Source organism: Megachile rotundata, chromosome 2 (assembly GCF_050947335.1).
Source record: "Megachile rotundata isolate GNS110a chromosome 2, iyMegRotu1, whole genome shotgun sequence".
Classification (NCBI taxonomy): Eukaryota; Metazoa; Arthropoda; class Insecta; order Hymenoptera; family Megachilidae; genus Megachile; species Megachile rotundata.
The window spans coordinates 18,398,086-18,415,933 of record NC_134984.1 but is presented as its reverse complement, the minus strand read 5'-3'; the positions used below and the strand labels follow the sequence as shown (position 1 = coordinate 18,415,933).

The 17,848-nt window shown below is 39.7% G+C and overlaps 1 protein-coding gene across 1 annotated transcript in view; it reads right to left on the bottom strand.

Moving 5' to 3' along the window:
• The window catches only part of fz2 (frizzled 2), a 141,892-nt gene extending 126,209 nt beyond the window's left edge, over positions 1–15,683 (bottom strand). The window contains exon 1 of the mRNA XM_076529017.1: positions 15,387–15,683. The gene's annotated coding sequence lies outside the window, so the exon portion shown is untranslated. The remainder of the gene's footprint in view (positions 1–15,386) is intronic.
• Between the last annotated feature and the right edge of the window lie 2,165 nt (positions 15,684–17,848).

Below are 17,848 nucleotides of genomic sequence, written 5' to 3'. Positions count from 1 at the left end.
GATTTCACTGGCCACACGCATACCCTTTTACTCTGAACTGCAACGTACACCGGTGGCTTGTTCCTTCTGGGCTCCTTTGTTATGCTGATTTCTTGCAGCGGTTCTCAATACGAACTATTGCAATTCCATTTTCTTTTTGTTTCTCGTCTTTGCTTCAAATCAAAGTCGATTCTTTCTCATGCTAATTGCAGTTCTCAACATTTTTTTTTTTTATTCGTGTTCTGCTTAAAATCCATCAAAGTGCAATTCTTGCATTGCAAAGCAAGGTTTTTTTTTACTCAAACATTGAAATACTGTTTCGAAATGTTTCATCTAAAGGGATGTTATGTATATGTGTATTCTAAATTTGAAAAATAGTGACGATGAATAAATACAATATAGTTCATTTTTGTAATGATTTCATAATGCAGAATTCAGATTATATATATATATCATTTGTATATCATTTATATAATCATTTTGTATATCATTTTTCTAGTAGTCTATCAAAAATAGTACTTATTACAAAAACAGTATATAATTGTAGTTCTAAATGTTCTACTTTCAGCACGAATTTTCATAATTTCCTCCGAAGCGAATTATGAGGACTTCATACGACCCGGTCGTAGGTTTCAAGCAAGAGGAATAATTGAACAAGGAGAAAAAATTGTTCCTTTGTACAGAAAAATCGCATGAAACGTTTCGTTTAAAATAGTGGTATTCACGTTCGAATTCTTTTCATGAACGCAGTGTATTCGAGATAATATCTTCGTCTTGCATTTTTCGGTCGCGTATTCGGCGCACCCGAAGGGGGTGAGAATCGGGAAACGGAGTGAAGCGAGAACAGGAAATCGCGGCGGGGAGGAGAGAAAATGGCAGAAAATTAACCCCGTCGCGAGCGTACTTCACGGGAGGAAAAAGAAAACACGCTAGTGAAATATAAAGGATACTCGAGGTTCTGTAATCGAGTTATATCTCGTAATCCTCTTTTTCGTGCCAGCTCGACGATTGTGGTGCTCGTCTCGCCGTGATATGAACACATATTATCGATTCAATCCGAACAATTCCGTAACGTCGTTATCGACACGAAATATCGTAACTGTATCGAATTACATTCGTGTACAGATAAAATATTGCAGTTGATTTCATTGCGACAAAAGATTATTTGTATTCCACTTCAAATAAAAATGATAAAACGGTTAAACTAATCTATTATTTCACACTGTTAGTTTTTATTTGATCTGTAACAAAGGCTTCGACTGTTTTATAAGGACTGTCAAAAACAGGGGAAAACTGATACAAATTGTAAAGTAATTTTTTTACAAAACGTTATCGGGATTTCTAGAAACGTGTTTGGGAAACACGTCAGGAGAATGTCAAGATTTGTCGATTTAAAATGTACACGTGTTCGCGGTAGAATATAGACGCGGAGGGTCGCACCTTATCGGGTCGGACGGGTCGTTGATGCGAGAGAACATCGAAATATTGTGCACCGAGTCGTGTACGAGATCGTATCCCGCCATCGTCGAAGAATATAACGAGTCCTGTCGACCCTGCTGGAAATTACATTTTCGTTTTGAAATCCAATGGCGTTTCGAGTTTGCCGTCGCGTCGATATGTCCACGATACATATCGCATAATTGCGCCTCGCTCGTATTCATATTCACAGAAACCGGCTGTTATTGGATCTTTCGATTGATTCGAGCCCGTCCACTCAATAACTACCCTCCAATGCCATGTAATTTCATCGATTTTTTCCAGTCGTAATCATCCATTGCTCCATTTTACCTTCCCGAAACGAACTGTTCTGTAATATTGATTTATCTGTATATTCATATACCGTTTCGTCGGGAATTAATTCATTTTTTCAATTAGCGCCGAGGAACATTTCTGGGCGGATCGGATAGCAAAGTTGTGTTAGAGGTATTTCGTGTTTTTTAATTTTTTTAATTTTGGAACTTTGGGTTCTCGGATTCTGGGATTTTTAAATTTATTAATTTGGTTATTTGGTCATTTGGTCATTTGGTCATTTGGTCATTTGGAGGTTTGTTCATTTGGTCATTTGGTCTTTTGGAAATTTTTAAATTTGATGATTTGAAAGTTTGATCTTTTAATAATAGTGTCATTTAGTGATTTGGTAGTTTGGTACTTCGGTTACATAATAATTTGAAGATTTAGTACTTCGTCTGAAATTTAACACTTTATTTAATAATTCAACAATATGTCAATTTGATCATTCATGAATTTGGTACTGTCATATAACAATTAAGAAATTTTGAAGGACAAGATTATTCATCCCGAAAGTCTTTTAGTTTCCCAACCTAATTTTCAAGGTTGATGAACTACTTCATCCCTGCATAAACAGTAATAGTCCAATAAAGTTTACTGCATTACACTCGTAAAGCAACTACAGTTTCATCAAAGTTGTCTCCGCGAAATTTCACGAGTCAAAGTTTTTACGAACGTTGAACTTTGCCAGAGAGAAATCTGCTGATTAAATGATTGCACGTTTCCAGGAACTCGTTCCGAAGACATTAATTTATCACGCTAGTCCATCAGGATAGAAATTCTCGATTTCTGATACTCGAAGGAAAGTTCCGAAGACAGGAATTTCCAGTGAATCGAGCTGGATGTGTCGCGTTAACACGTCAGAGGTAACACGGTTACTGGCAGCGTACCTCAGTCTGTTTGCCAGCTACTCGGCTATCTAATAACGTGCAATTAGCGCCGGGTCTATAATTACAATTAATACTTGGCAAGAATTACCGCTTCCAACTAAACGGTTCGATAAACAGGTTCCAGGACGTCCTGGAAGCACGGTCTGGTATTCAGTACACCGAATGGCATACCACGTTGATAATTCACCTGATGGAACCTCGCCGACGAAACGCTGCGCTCGTTATCGCGTAAGGTTTCTATTTACCGTCGAGTTAGCCAGGTATAATCTGCTGCAAGGTGCACGATCTTACTGTCGCTGGGTACCGTTATCAATACCTGGAACCGGCGTAACGATTAACATAATCACTGTCTCCGCGGAGATCTCTCTTTCTATTTTCCGCTTTCCTCGCTGCGAACCTTGCGATTAACTTATTGCTTTTCGATACCTCTGTCGACTCTGTTATCAAGGGCTAATATAGCAGCACTTCTCTAACTGTTCGAGTACGAGTTCACATTTCGATCGAGTTGGAAAATCATTAATCCGTTATGTGGATACTCCACTTCAAGTATTTGCGATTCAAGGGTTTTGAGGTGGAAATTGAAGAGTTGAGAAACTTGAGGAATTTGAAGATTTCGAAATTTTGATTCAGATGTTCACAACTTTCGTGTACCATAAACTTTACGTTCCACAAACTCGTTCCAACAGACTGTTTACAGCAAGAGTTCTACATAAGAAGTAAGATAGTCTTCACTTTTCAATCTGACTAATTCATTCCTACCAAAAATATGAAATTTCCTTCAACCAACTGCAGCTACACTTTTGTCCTATTTGACATCCTATCAGAGCTCATCTCATGGTGAGCCAACAGTAATTTTTGTACAAATGTATTCAGTGAAGCTACGCGCTTATGCTACCAGTAGAGTAGCCTAAGGTTGAAACATCTTCACATTTTCGACCATCTATAAGAGCACAGAGTTCATTTCCTGCAACTCACCGTCCATATATTTTATTTCTGTCGCAATGAAGCGTTGCACTGTGTTTCGAGGAAAGAGTTATCACTGTATGACTTCCGTTTCTGAGGTCTGAGAACGGTCGACTGGCAACGTAACACGGTATACCTACGCAACAGATAAGAAAGGAAATCGTGTTGCTGGCCGAACAAAGGCGAGGCGATACGATTCTCGCGAGTCGCAGGACGATGATTGCTTCTGACGGAGAAGGCAATTGAAGATGTGACAACGGCTGGACGCTTCTGAATCATGTCATACGTCAAATGAATGCTCGGAAACTGTCAACCGGTCCAATTACGTCTTCATACCAATGGCCGACCCACCGACCCACCGTACGGCTGTCCCACGCGCAGCCTGGACAACCGACCTCTGACAGATTCGATGGAAGCGATGAAAATTATCTGATCGGTTATTTAGCGACGTATCAACGCGCGTTTACGTCATCCTCTGCTGTCCGAGGACCCCTAAAGTCTTCCGATATATAGTGTCACACAGAAGCTCTTTCATGGACTGATTGTGATCACGGTCGGCTCGCTACTGTCACGCGCACCGAAATTATCGTGTCCCTGACATTTACTCCCTACCGGTGCGGGATAATTAAAATGTTAATGGAACACCAACCTCCGATACTATTTCCCTAAATGTTTAATTAAAGAACGAAAAAACAAGATATACATGCAATACGAGTATATTTAATTAGATCAAAATTGTCGGGAGTTGTTACATGAACTCTTAGATGTACGTAACTGTTAGATGTCTACTAGAAAATATGGACAAAACATGAAGCATGAAAATTAGAAAATTGAAAAAAGTCTCGCAAACGTATAGCATACACGTTCCGTATTATCGATGAGTTAATCAGTTCTTAATAGTCAGCCCATCAATCCAGTACACGATATAAAAAGACACGCAAGATTGCAGGATCGTTATAAAATTCGCCACCATCAGTGTCAAGAAATCACTTACAAGGTAACGACATATCATTAGCAGCAACGTAACATAATTAATCACATTACCCTGCATCCATCAAATTCCAAATAAGGGCGATCTGATTACCTTGCCGAGGAACCCATCAATCACCTACCCCATCTATAAGTTAATATCTTAAAAACATCTACATCCATCAGCGCGTCAATCAGCGAATTAACTTTATCGAGAACTCTCCCGAGATTTTCAAGAACCTCGGTAATTCCAGTACAAGCGTGAAAGCGTTTCCAGTTGCCATAACGAGTCACACCGTAACGGCAGTATATCGTGGTCTCCTTGGTTGTCACAGTAAACAACAAGCTTTGACACTCTCCCGTTAGAATATTATAAAATGACCACTTAGCGAGGAGGTTTGCTAGCAGCGTGCTTGCGACACCGAGTACATCTTAATTCACGCGTTCGTGACTCGCACGAGAAAATTCATGGAACTGTTGGCTACCACGGCAGACCGTAGGTGGAAATTTATTCCGGCTCACGGATCTACCGATAATTGTCCGTTCCAGAGTGCCGTAACCACCGATCGAAGTATTCTCGTGCACGCGGAACACATTCGGTGTGCGCTAGACAGAAGCACTCGAACGTACACGAGAGCTCGACCGGCCGGAATTCCAAATTCTCGCCCAACTATTCCGTCGATACCATTCTCGCGTGTTCGAACAGCTCAGACGTTGGACTTTGTCGTGTTCGATTTGATTTCCGAACAGACGCGGGGAACGTTTGTAATGATGTCGAGACAAGATGCGGTCCGGACGCTTCCACCGCTGAGGTTAGACTCATGAACATTTTAATGATTCATATTTTGGTAAATTAATTCTGTATGAATGTGTTATATTTACTGGTATGTGAAGCTTGATTTGCTGATATAGTGATTGAGGGTATGATATTGATACAGGTTAGACTTTCCTCCAAAAAAAATATACGAAAGATACAAAGATTGGTATGAAGACCTTGAAAGAGTCGTTCTTACTTTACCAGAAAACATAAAGTTATTTAAAACTTGTTCAAAGCGTACCTAGTCTATAACTACCAGATCTAAATAACATCAGATGTTCCAGAAGATGATAGGTGTAATACTGTTATATTTATTGATATGTGAAGCTTCATTTGCTGATATAGTGATTGAGGGTATTTACCGATATTGATATAGGTTAGACTTTCCTCCAAAAAGAAATACAAAAGATACAAAGGTTGATATGAAGACCTTGAAAGAGTCATTCTTACTTTTCCAGAAAACGTAAAGTTATTCAAAACTTGTTCAATGCGTACCTAGTCTATAACTACCAGATCTAAATAACATCAGAGGTTCCAGAAGATGATAGGTTTCATGAATCTCCATGCATATCTAACATCCTTCGCAGAGCGTTACAAGGTAAATAACGAACCAAAAAGTCTATCTCCCCATCAATTCACAATGAACGTATCGAGCAAATTGTCCGATAATCGTCGGCAGATAGGGATCGTGCACCGTGAAGATTTGTTCGTTCGATTCGCGGCCGGACGTTTTAATGGAACGCTACCGTTGAAGATGACTAAGAAAGATAGGAATTCCGAGGAGCGGATGAGGTGAACGGATGTTGACCTGTCTCGCACGGGACGCCAATAAGAAAATGTCCCCGCAGCTTCGAGGAAGCGAACGCGATAGGAATGGCTAAGGCGGGTATGAAAATCGGAAACGATAAATCTTCGAATCGAACGTCTAGCTGGGTCACGTGGCCTGAGGATGAACAACTCGCGACAGGTCTCGTGTCTAGGTCGTGTCTCGTTCACTGAACGACCGATAAATCGGTCGTTAAACGCTCGTAAAACTCGCACCCCAAAAGCCACTTGTCGCGTTCAGTCATGGGGTTGTCACGGACCGTGTCTCATCTTCGTACTTCTTCGACCTGGTTACGACGTTATATACCGAATTAACGACGCCCCCCATGGAGAGTCCGAGGGTGGCGTTTCCGGGGTGACCGATAAAAGAAGCCACGGGCCGCTGCGCTTCCTTTACGAACTTAAGTATCCCGTAATGGCCGTTCACGACAGTTTACGATATTAGATAATGCGCTAAAGGCCTCGTAAAATTCAGGATTCCGCAGCTACTTTCGTGAATATCTTAACAGCGTGTCGTATATTAGGTACTCTGATGTAATACGATTAATAGGATGCAATTTTATATGTTGGAGAAGAATGTTCACGATACAGATGTGGAAAAATATTGAGGTTGAACATGAAGGTTTAGCAAATTTATAAAAATTGAAAAATATGAAGTTTACAAGATATTGAACTCGAACAACATAAAGGGGTAGAAAATATAGAAATTGAGGACGACAAATGTTTTATATGTTGGATAAGAAAAATCTTCACGATACAGATGTGGAAAAATATTGAAATTGAGGAACATGAAGGTTTATCAAATTTATAAAAATTGAAAAATATGAAGTTTACAAGATATTGAAATTGAGGAACACAAAGGGGTAGAAAATATAGAAATTGAGAACCATGAAGGTTTAAAAAATATAGACATTGAGGAACATGAAGGTTTAGAAAATATGGAAATTGAGGAACACGAAGGTCTAAGAAATACAGAAGTTTGAAGGTGCAAAAGTGTAAAAAGCACGGTATTATGGACCTACAAGAATTTCCGTACATAACCTAAAAATAAAGAGACTGACAAATACACGAGTTAGGAAATACAGAGCTTCGAAAATACAGAAACTGACAAATGACTTAGGAAATACAGAGCTTCGAAAATACAGAAATATGGTAAATATAAAAATTTCTAAACGAAGTTAAATAATTCCATAAAAATTTGTGAAAAACACTCCTAAGTACCCAACAGAGCTCACGTACGAATATGTCCTATAAAGGTCCTGACACCCTATAATTAATGAAGGCATGCAAATCTCCCTAATCTCTAATAAGCGTAACCTCGTGTTTGTCCATCTTATTCGCGATTAAGGGTTAGTTAGGTTAAATCGATAAGCAGGCGATGCAACGCGTGTAGTTCGCACCAGCGTATTTCGACAGACACGTAGTAAGTTTGCATCGTTGCTGCGTTTGAACAGAGCAAGAGGACAAGCAGCGAACCTCTTTAGGCAGGGAGGTCGGGGACTTGGCTATGACAACCACACACGATTCTATGGATCCTCGAGCGCGTGAGACTGAACAACCGGTGAATCGAGAAACTCTAGACACCTAGAGTACTCTAGAGTGCTTACGAACGCAATGAAACTGTGTATCCGCTGACGAGGCACGGATTTTTCTCATTTCTCCATACGAACAATCCCGGTGTGGTCTTGTTTGCATAGGTCGTTCAGGGTGGTTCAGAAATTTCATCGATTTCGTTCGGAGTCTCTCGACTCGTTCTTATCGAACGACTTGCAAAGAGAGGTTTGCGAGAGATAAGGAAAAACCAATCTGGCTTCAACGCACCCTGGAATCGTTCTAAAGCAAACTTTGGGGGAACACGGGAGCCTAAGCAAATCTTTCGCTACACTACCTACCACGATAAAGAACCATCGATCTTTGCCTTTAGTTGTTGAAATTTGTCATATCGATAGGATTAAACAATTCTTCGTGTGTACTCTGGCTCGTGCAGCAAAATGGCGCCGAGATTGCGTGGACCTTCTTTTATATTCTATAGAGAGATTGCTACGTATGCTCTAGAAATTCTCGTCCATTAAAAGATCAGAATCTTCCTCAGTCCCCTGATTCATTTCTCCGAAGAGCTCTTCTACAATCACTATTTCTTGCAATTCGTTATCGAATTTCTATTCCGGAGCAATCTTCCAAGTATCATCTCTAATTCTTACTCGTTAGTCTCAGCACTCGATATTCTTTATCTTCGATATTTAATACCTTCGATATTCAATATCTCAACAATTACATCTCGTTTTCAGCACAAAAAGTAATTGGATACGCAACGAAAATTGGATTCGACGGATCGGAATTTATTCGAAAACGAGTTCGATAAGACGTGTATCGATCCTTGAATTATTATCCGGCAAACAGAACGGTCGCAAGGGAGGCGCGCGTGAATCGTGGTAACGTTCTATCGTACGTATCCAAATATTGGTCCATTACGGGATCATAATGCTCCCTCACCTCGTGTATCAAACTCTCGTTCCAGCCTACGGAGAGTTTGCCCACGGATGAATAAGGTAGAGATCGTGTGTGTACACGCTACTCGAAGTGCAATTCTGATCTAGGCCACGTTTCCTTTTGTGCCCTGTTATCGGCTCTTGCACCTAGCACAATGCTAGCCGTATAGCACAAATTCAATTTCTCCTCGGCTTCTCTGTTGAATCAGCGTGGATTTGTATTATCCGCGCAGACACGAAATGTATACAATCCCTGATCAGAAGCTTTCTTAATGCATTAACCGAATTCATCAGCCAAATTGCAGTACCAAATCAAGGATTTATTAAAGAATTACACAGCTTTGCGCTCGAGAGGTGACTCGCCATTATATTTAATGCAATGATTTTAAATAAGCATTTAACATGACACGTGTGATAAACATAGTGAAACAATAATGGAAATTATTAGTAAAGAAATGTTAACCTCAAGAAAATTTATTTAACTTTTTAACTATATTTTTAAAGTTGCTGTAAACAAATTACCTTCGAGTGCAAAGGGTTAATTTAGTTAGAAGAGTATTTTGTGTGCAAACATTTTGAAATTGTAATCAAGAATTTGCGAAAGAATTACTTATTTAAACAGCTTATAATTTTAATTTAGTCAGAAGACTACTTTGTCCGCAAACATTTTAAAATTGTAATCAAGGATTTGCGAAAGAATTACTTATCTACACAGCTTATAATTTTAATTTAGTCAGAAGACTATTTTGTCTGCATTTTGAAACTGTTCTACAAATGATAGCATAAGTCTACGTCAATTGCAACTACTGTTCATAGAACAGTTTGAAAATCGTGGTATGCTGCAGTTCACAATAATACGAGAGATATCCGCATCCGCTCCTTTCAAAGTATTATCCACCCCAAAGTGGCTTTCCCTCTTTCTCCGCTGTGTTTTGAATACCGTCGAGCTTTCCCTGTTTTTTTCGAATATCGCGACCTCCGGCAACAGTTCGTCTCGTTTTTCTCTGCCACTCGAAGAAACATCCCGCTTCGATCGTAAATTATATTCGGGACTCTACGTAAACTGCAGGTTGTATTTCAATTTGGGCTGCGTCGTGTTATTGATTTCGTCCCTTTGTGTCGCGTGATCAAGAAAATTGCCGTCGTGCTAGCGAGGAAGCACATCAATGCCGGGAAACGAGCTTTATGGGGGATGGCACATCTACCCTAGCGACCAAGAAATTTAGTTTCAAGAGTTCGTTTTCATTTGCTTAATGATAAATTCTGGCTGAATCATGAATGGTAATTAGAGATTGAAACTGATAAGTCCCCGGTCTGTTTATGTAATTACTATTTTATAATGACTGAGAGTTTAATCAAACCACTAGCGCGTTCTAATATTTATGTTAGTATTGAGATATTCAACGGATGAGAGTGTAAAAATTTGCAAAAGAGATGGAAGTGATCTAAGAGAAGATTGCTTTGTGCAGAGTGTAATAAATCATAAGGGTGACGCTGCGTTATGTTTGTTATTGACCGAACCAGTCGGGGAGAAGTTTCTTGGCTGAAAGTCATCGTAAGTTACACTCGGGTGACTCAATTACGGTTAGTTCGGTGGAGTAATCTTATCAAAGTTATTTGTGTGTCTAGAAGCATTCGAAATATTGGTACAATAAATTAGAGTACTTTTCCTATTTTGAAGAGTCAAACCTTTAGCTGCTATGGAAAATATTTCTTGTTAAAAAAATTTAGAGAAACATAGCATTGAAAATTTTCAATATTAGAAGGACTATAACATAATTATAGTCTTACTTATTATAAGTAATAATAAAGCAACAAGACTATTGTGAAAAATAAGAAATGGTTCTTTCGATAAAAAATTTACATTTCATTACATATTGTATATCATTTAACCCTTTGCGCTTGAGAGGTGACTCTCAGTCACCATTTTATTTAATAAAACAATCTAAAATCATTATTATTTAACTGATTCGATACTATGACACATGTGATGTATAAACATAGTGAAAGAAACAATTCAAACAGTGTAATTACCTTCGAGTGCAAAGGGTTAATGCATACTTTAAAAGAGGTTTAATTAGATAATGCAGATTATGTGTATGAATATTAAAGAGTTGAATGATTGTAGATTAATAAACCTGACCCCTTTAGGGGCTACATCAGGAAGCGCTACTCATGCGATTGTATTCGAAGGAAATAATTGACTTCTTAGGTTGAACACACGTAATGCACCCTTGAATAATTCGACACACTCCGGATCTCCGTTTCTTCAACCCCATCACAATAAATAGAGGCGGCAATTTAAACCGAGGGGGGGCGATCACGCAATTAAGTGGTTCGATTTTCGCGAGAAACCAACGTCAGCAGCGTCGCCAGGCGAGTCGGCAAACGGCAACGAGGGTAAACCATGACGAGGAGAGGGCGAAGAAGAGGCGGCGGAGGGAAAAAGAGAGGAACACAGAATACGCCGTCCCGTGGGATCTGTTGGGTATTGTTGAGGGGGTTGTTTGCTTCGTCGCCCGTCGTTCGAGGGCGCCACCGTTTTCCCTCCCTCGCACACCTACCCTTCTACCGCCACCTCTGTCCATTCCTCTTGTCGGAAGGGAAAAGGGGCACCTTTTCATAGAGGGGGGTAAGCTCGGGTCTGTCACTCGGTGATGGATGATTCTACCCCAACGCGATCAATTCGCCTGCCACGCGTGTACACGCCTCGGGGGTGAAACTCACCCTCGCGCACCCTCTCTGCCGCGAATCGCGCCGCTTCCGACCGATCTAGCGGAAAGACGAATTTCTTCGATGGTTACGTGCTTTCGTACCGGGACGAAAAAATTCTTGAGAACGTCCGGAAATTCGGGAGAGTCGAATTTTCTTCGAAAATTGATACCGAGAAGATTCTTCGAGGAAGTCAGATTTATTTTATCTTCAGATGCACTGTGGATGTACTTGTATCTCAAACATAAATGAGCCACATATTTTACTGCTATTAGTAGACTCATGTTTATGATACATCAAAGTCTGAGAAGTATTAATTAATCTCTAGGTACGGATTAGATGATTTATGTACATTTTGCAGATCTCATTAAAGCGCAAATATTCAGTGTAATTAAACATTTTTTGCTCTAAATATTTTGCAAATGTGCATCTCACTGTTTGAAGGTGATAATATATGATTTCTGTCCAGAATTGTCGCTTTTCGTTATTATCACGGTTTGTCTAATGAATATTTTGTAAATATGGATCTCATTGGTGTAAGTTGATAATATATGATTCCCCGAATAAAATTGTCGCTTTTCGTTATTATCACGGTATACATTTTTTAACAAAATTACAAAAGTCAGGTTTAATATAATACATTGCCATGATAAAGTAGTGATGGGTTGAATACAGCGAATCTAATCGAATAACTAAAGAGAAAAGGTTCGAAATGAAAGATGTAAAGCGACCTATAGATAGAAATTCTCAAATTAGTCAATGGTATCATTAATAATTACAGTTTCTGTTAAAACAGACTCGATATCAGTAGACTCCGAACGGCGAAAACGTTAATGATAACGATTCATCTTTTCAGGTCCGGGGTCGAGCCGGATCTTCCTCCTACGCCGGCTCCGCCTGCATCGCTCCGAGGCGCAATCTAATTTGCATAGTAAATTTTAATCAATCTAACCGCGAACCGTAATATACAGACGCGTGTATACGTGTACACAGTGTTATGTAGATCACGGTGTGTATTCCCAGTGCGTGGCACACGCCGAGGCCGACTATACGTATACACGATCCGTCGAGCTTGTCGAGAATTTGCGTTTCTCGCTCGCCATCGCCTCGTAATTACTTTCCTCTGCCGGCTGTACGTCAATTCAAATTGCTTTCGAATTACCTAACGCTGCGCGGAGAAAAGGGACAGAGAGCCAAAGCGATAGGTGCGGAGGGCAAAGAAACGAGAGTTGTAAAAAGGGGAACAAAATGGAACGAAGGAAAAACCGAGTGTACAGTCGCTCGCAAATCTACTTATCCTTACAAAAATTCCAAATTTTTTAATTTAAAGTCAAGGTAGTATTCTCAAGTATGTAGGATTTTATGGATTCTGGAATTGGGAAATTTGGAAAGTTGAAGATCTGGAAGTTATAGGAACGTAAGGATGTAAGGAGGCAGGAGTATAAGGGTGTGAGGATGTAAATATGGGAGTACAGAGATATGATCATATGTGTAGAGATATAGTAGGTATACAGATATACAGAAATATGTGTATGTAGAGATACATGGACCAGTATCTTGAAGTTTGAGATGTGGTAATTTTCAAATTTTGAAAATTGTGAATTTAGAGATTTGAAGGTCTAGATATCTATGGATGTAGCAATGCCTAGATTTTGGATTCTCATTTTCAGTTTAAGAAATTAGGGATGTAAGAATTTGAGAATGTGAAAGTACGACTTCTAATTTTAATGTAGGGTTGTAGTTTTTATGTAAAGATTTTGTAGAGAAGAAAAAATATAAAAATTGTAATGTACAGAAGAAAAAATATAAAAATTGTAATGTAGAGAAGAAAACATATAAAACTTGTAATGTAGAGAAGAAAAAATATAAAAATTGTAATGTAGAGAAGAAAAAATATAAAAACTGTAATGTAGAGAAGAAAAAATATAAATATTGTAATGTAGAGAAGAAAAAATATAAAAATTGTAACGTAGAGAAGAAAAAATAAAAAAATTGTAATGTAGAGAAGAAAAAATATAAAAATTGTAATATAGATAAGAAAAAATATAAAAATTGTAATGTAGAGAAGAAAAAATATAAAAATTGATGAAATAGAGTATATGAAAATCTTGTATAATCAAAGAGGAGTAAAGAATCTGTAGACTCGCAAACGAGCCACGTCGGAGTGTACGAAGAAGGAACAAAAGAAAAAAGAAGGGATAGAGGATGAGGGAAAACGAGCAAGGTAGTGTGTATCCACGACGTGCTCCTCGTAACAAGCTCGAGAATTACTCGGGCGACGTTACGCTCGCTGGTTACATAGCCACAGGCGTTTAGTTGATCGGCGGTGCCCGCCAGTCCGACCTGCCTAAAGAACTGAAACGACCGTTCTTTGGATTATCGTAGCGCGACAAAAGATAACGGGCGCTTATCGCGCGCCGGAAACAGGGAGAAAAATTCTCTTGGAAACTCTGTACAACCGTATTGTCGGCTACGGCGCGTATGCTCGCGCCTCTGTTACGAGCGGTTCACCGCGAGCAATCGGATTTCTCCAGGCAAACGATTCTATGCAACTCCACGATAACTTCCATTCTGCCTTTCAGACTTACATTCGACGATTTTTGCCTCGAATCACCACTCGATCACACTGTCGGCCTTTGTCGACTACGATTGTGTTGCGTTTTCAATGCTGCACTCACGAATATTGCCGCCATTTCTTTTATTACATCCAAATATTTCTTGTACGGTTATTGGTTCCGACACGATGAATGGTAATGGCGTCAAATCACCCGGATCTCTTTTATTGATACAGCAATTGTTCATATATTTTTTCGGGTAGGTAGTTCCATTATTGTTGGGATTTTGAGAAATTTTTATCGTTGTGAGAAATTTTACTTCTTGAGAGATTGGTTTAAGTTTAATTTCTTTTATGTTAAATAACATAAAACACCTTATTAAATAAGCTTACTTTAAACCTTGTTTAAACAACATTTTATGATTGTACAGACATCTTCATATTGTGAGATGTTTATTAACCTAAACTTGTTATAACCTCTGTCTAACCTAACTTAACCTGAACTACAATTTTTCAAATTGTGTGTCAGCCTGAGTTAAACCACTATTATAAAAAATGTATATTAATACTCATTAAAGGACCAATAAATTTATCTGTAAATAATATAAATTATCTGCAAATAATACAAACTTCATGAAGAATTTTTCAAAAATTTGTTAAAGATGCGTTATCGAATATAAAAATATTTGACAGTCCCTAAAGTTCCTTAAAATATTAAAGTGTAATTGAAGCAATATTTGCAATTACAGTTAAAAAATGCTATTAATTATCGCAGAATATATGCATGAAATTAAATGACGCCAAGTGGCGTGATAAGAATAATCTAAATTCAGAAAACTTTTGCTCGAATGCAGAACACGCAGCATAGATTATCTATGAATCTACACAATGTTAACACCGATTATAAATAGCAAGTAACGAAAAAAGCGCTGGTCATTACCCTCGCGCACCATCTCGAGAATGTACAAAAGCATCAAAGCGTTAGGGGAGGTTTTATGTTCGCGTGATATCGGCAGTATAATCGATTATCCGTTTGCATGAAATTACCCCAGACAAGCATTCTCGAAATCCGTGGAAACAAAACTTGTCTGGATACACGATCGCGTTAATTACTCGTTGCTTAATCGCCGTAGCTCATTGCGCGTCTATAGAATCGTTTAGCAATCGTCGAATCAGCTATTTATTCTGCCGGCGTAGCGATTCTGACAGCGAGCGTGTTCGATAAAACACGTTCTAAGCGTTAAATGTTAATAGAGCTAGGGCAAGTAAAGTGATCCGTCGCGACGCAGCGACGCTTAACGGGCAATTGAAAGTCGCGCACTTCTCTCGAACCGTAAACGTTTGAAAAATGACTCCAAAATCTTCCGCACGGAACATTCGATGATAATATCGCTACTCACCGATAGTAGAAAAGAAAGGTAAACGTCGAAAACACTGGGAGCACAACTGTTTTCTTTGCGGCAATCCGTTCGAAAAATCACAATCGAACCGGAGTTCGTATCAGCCGGCACGCACACGTGACGAAGAAAAACAAGGCGGCTCGGGGGTTGTTTTGGAACACTCAACGAGACGAGGCCACTTCCGGCACTTTCGGTGCTACCTGTGTTCTTTTAGTGATGTGTACGTGTACACATATACGTGTCGGTTAACCTTGAAAAGGCAACCCGGTTGCGACGATACGCGAGGCTGTTTTGGGTGGCGTGCTGGTGCAGCGAGAGCGCGACTTCTGTTACGCCTCCTCGTGACTAACGCGGGAACCAGAGAAATCGATAGAATGACCCCGGCACATGCGTGTCGTGTCTCGGTGTCCCTTCGGGTTCGGAGACCGTGTAGCGGATCCGTAAGAGCGAGCGAAGAAGACGAAGAACAAGTAGAGGAGAGAAGACGAGCATCGGCAACCAAGATGAAGAAGAACGGTACTAGACGTCTCTCCCCCGAAGTAATGGGAATTTCTTTTCCCGTTTGCTGTCTCTGTCGTTCTTTTTTCTATTTTTTTTTTTTTTTCAAGGCTGCCTCTGTTTCTCATCCTCGAATCTCCCCTTACCACCCTGCACAACCCTATCCACGACTCTTTGCTCGTCGTCGGAACACCCTTACGAGTTGTTTCTTCTTTGGCCGCGGAACCGCCTTAACAACAAAGGCTAAGAAGGTCTAGAAGAGGCGAGTTTATCCTGCCATGCCGATGAAAATGGCTGCGGGTTGCCTAGCTAATCGTCAAAGTGGTCCGAATCGATGCGTCCGTTTATCAGCCACGGGAAATGAAAAACTTCTTCTGAAATTTTCAATCTACCATCTTGCTGTCGCGCGAATTTCTTCGTGCTTTGGAGGATGGCTTCACGCGGTTACGTTGAAATCACCGGTTTAGCGGGGCGTTCTTATGCGTTATACTGTTTAGTCACACCAGAATTAGCTTATGCATTATGTTAGATTATTATTCATATCACTGTTCATAAATTAAAAAATTCTCAATTCTTCAAATCTGCAAATTCCACAAATTAATCTTCAAATCTCTAGTATCTGCACAACTCCACATCTCTACATCTTCACATATGCACATCTCCACATTTCTACATCTTCACATATGCACATGTCTACATCTCTACATCTTCACATATGCACATGTCTACATCTCTACATCTTCACATATGCACATCTCCACATATGCACATGTCCACATCTCTACATCTCCACATGTCTACATCTCCACATGTCTACATCTCCACATATCTACATCTCCACATGTCTACATCTCCACATGTCTACATCTCCACATGTCTACATCTCCACATGTTTACATCTCTACATCTCCACATCTCTTCACCCTTAGATCTCCACACCCCCACATCCCTACATCTCCAAATCTTCAAACCCTCCAACTCCAAAATTTCCAATTTTCCAAATCCTCAGATTCCTAAATCCTCACATCTCCCACATCCTAAATCCTTAACCCCCCAAATCCCCGCAATTAAATTCCCCACCGATCACTCCCAATATCAGCAAATTCGAATTTTATAAACCGAATATCTTAACGAGCTAGTACGCAAAGATCCGAACGAGGAGACGAAATCAAGGGGGTGAGATTGGTTTGCACACCTTGCTCGCGAAAGTTTACCCTTGGAGACTGGCGACGATCAAAGCAAGCACACGATTTCAGAATGTATTCTCGGCTAATTAAGCGCGCAAGCGAGGACGAGCTATGCCGCGGAAAGAATCTTCAAGGGGTGTCCACCCCTTTCTCCTGTCGAGCGGGAAAAGCGGGCGAGTTTAAACGTAAGACAAACACGGATAAACGTGGCTGGATAAAGTCCAAGAAATTTATCGTTCGGAAAGGCTAGCTGGCGGCCGAGCTGCAGCTTGTAAATTCAACCCCCCGATAAATCCGCTCGTACACAACGGTAAATTTTCATAAGGAAAGCCAGCTCTCGCTGCAGCCCTACAACATCTATCATCGCTTGGAATTTATTGCTGATTGGATTTAAATCATGGTCGTGATTTGTTCACTGTAGTTCTTTTGGCGAGTGAAAATGCAACTACTTTATTTGATAAAAATTTGGAGTTAGAGGTAAAGGGATGTAGGAATAGGACTTTAGAGTATTTGTTGGGTTCCAAAGATCTATTGTGAGACAAGGTACTTTGAAGCATTGTAATCTGAGGATTTTTAGATCTAGCTATGATTGGTTATTTAGGAGTGTAGATATGTTAACCCTTTGCGCTCGAACGTAATTTGACTGTTTGCAAACAGCAACTTTAAAACTTAATTAAAAAATTAAATGAATTCTCTTGAGGTTATTATTTCTCTACTAATAATATCCACTATTGTTTGTTTGTCTATGTTTCTACATCACACGTGTCATATTATAGA